The following is a 2674-nucleotide window of genomic DNA, read 5'->3' on the forward strand; positions in this document are numbered from 1 at the left end:
TTATTCAAGRATAACATCTAAACCCCCCCCACAATCCCCCCCCCCCCCACACACACACACAGAGGGATTCACTTTCCAATAGAAAATGTATAAAACAAAAAAAATAAAATAAAATTTAWAAAAATCCTACCGATGACCCCAGGCCAGCCCATCAGCTTCTCTTTAAATAAAAAAAGAAAGAAATTTGTGAAAAAAAAAAAACTGCCGCAGACCCCCGGTCACCCCATCAGCTTCACTTTGCGAGAAARAAAAAAAAAAWAAWAATTAGAGTTAAAAAGTAGACCCCCGGCCATCCCATAGGCTTCACTTTGCAAGAAAAGTAGTAGAAGAAAAAAAATTGAAAAAGAAAACTACYTGTCACCGCAGAACCCCGGTCATCCCATTGGCTTCACTTTGCGAGAAAGAAAGAAAAAAAAAAAACGCTGACCCACAGCCAACCCACCAGCCTCACTTTGTAAAAAAAAAATAATAATAATAATTATAAACAGAGTATATCCCCGGCCATCCCATAGGCTTCACTTTGCAAGAAAAGTAGTAGAAGAAACAAAACTGGAAAGAAAAAACTACCTGCCACCGCAGACCCCCGGTCATCCMATTGGCTTCACTTTGYGAAAAAACAAAAACTGATAAAATACTATATACATACCTACATATACATATATATATATATATATATATATATATATATATATATATATATATWTGTCTGTGTGTGTGTGTGTGTTAAAGGATATATCATGCTTCTACCAGAAATATCCCAGAGACCCACCATCCCCCAAGTGAGACTTTGTCATCTCATTGGCTTCACTTGGCAAAAAACAAAAACTGAAAAAATAAATAAAAATACCTCGTCCCCCGGCCACCCCATATGTATATATATATATATATATATATRTRTRTRTGTGTGTGTGTGTAATTACATATATGTGTTTGAGGTAAAGGATCTATCACGTTTCTACCAGAGACCCACCATCCCCCAAGTGAGAGTTGGACAAGTGTGCCCTAACCTTAACCCAACCATACAACCATAAACCCCTAACTCTAAACCTCAACCTAACCCTAAACCCAATTTTAACTCCACMCCTAACCCCAACCCAAACCCTACCCCCAACCCTAAATCCARCTTTACCCCTCAACCTAACTCCAAACCCTACCCCCAACTTTAACCCCACACCTAACCCCAACCCAAACCCTACCCCAACCCTAAACCCAAATTTAACCCCACACCTAACCCCAACCCAAACCCTACCCTAAACCCAAATCTAACCCTAAACCCCAAATCATAACCTCAAACCCTACCAAGCCTAACCCTAATCCTTTAAGAAAAGACCCACCATCCCCCAATTGAGTGTTGGACGACCATAGTCTCTGTGCCTTTTCTCTCTCTCTCTCTCTCTCTCTCTCTCTCTCTTGCAGGGTGAGCTGAATCGGCTTGACTGACAAAAACGAAGGAAAACCACCACCTCTAGCCAGAGAGCAGGAAAGCCATCCCCCAGCGAGAGTAGGACGACTGTGGCATGGTGCAGTGTTCCACCCAGCAACAAAAGACCCACCATCCCCCAATTGAGTGTTGGACAACCATGGCCTCTGTGCCTCTCTCTCTCTCTCTCTCTCTCTCTCTCTCTCTCTCTCTCTCTCTCTCTCTCTGTCTCTCCCTCCCTTCCCCTCCTCTCTCTTTCTTGCAGGGTGAGCTGAATCGGCTTGACTTTGACAAAAACGAAGGAAACCCACCACTCCTAAACAGAGAACAGGAAAGTCATGCGCCGAGTGAGAGTTGGAGCAGTGGGCCTCGACGAGGCTTGTGCAGTGTTCCAAAGAGCAAGAAAAGACCCACCATCCCCCAAGTGAGTGTTGGAACCACCAGTGACTCTTTGCCTTTTCTCTTTCTAACCCCCCCCCCCCCCCCCCCCCCTTTCTTACAGGGTGAGCATAATCGGCTTGACTTTTACAAAAATGGAGGAAACCCACCCCCCCTAGACAGAGAGCAGGAAAGCCATCCCTTGAGAGAGTTGGAGGAGTGGGTCTCGACGAGGCTTGTGCAGAAAAAAAAAAAACAAGATAAGACCCACCATCCTTAGGGTTAGGGTTAGGGTTAGGGTTAGGGTTAGGGTTAGGGTTAGGGTTAGGGTTAGGGTTAGGGTTAGGGTTAGGGTTAGGGTTAGGGTTAGGGTTAGGGTTAGGGTTAGGGTTAGGGTTAGGGTTAGGGTTAGGGTTAGGGTTAGGGTTAGGGTTAGGGTTAGGGTTAGGGTTAGGGTTAGGGTTAGGGTTAGGGTTAGGGTTAGGGTTAGGGTTAGGGTTAGGGTTAGGGTTAGGGTTAGGGTTAGGGTTAGGGTTAGGGTTAGGGTTAGGGTTAGGGTTAGGGTTAGGGTTAGGGTTAGGGTTAGGGTTAGGGTTAGGGTTAGGGTTAGGGTTAGGGTTAGGGTTAGGGTTAGGGTTAGGGTTAGGGTTAGGGTTAGGGTTAGGGTTAGGGTTAGGGTTAGGGTTAGGGTTAGGGTTAGGGTTAGGGTTAGGGTTAGGGTTAGGGTTAGGGTTAGGGTTAGGGTTAGGGTTAGGGTTAGGGTTAGGGTTAGGGTTAGGGTTAGGGTTAGGGTTAGGGTTAGGGTTAGGGTTAGGGTTAGGGTTAGGGTTAGGGTTAGGGTTAGGGTTAGGGTTAGGGTTAGGGTTAGGGTTAGGG

Source organism: Danio rerio, chromosome 20 (genome assembly GCF_049306965.1).
Source record: "Danio rerio strain Tuebingen ecotype United States chromosome 20, GRCz12tu, whole genome shotgun sequence".
NCBI classification, from domain to species: domain Eukaryota; kingdom Metazoa; phylum Chordata; class Actinopteri; order Cypriniformes; family Danionidae; genus Danio; species Danio rerio.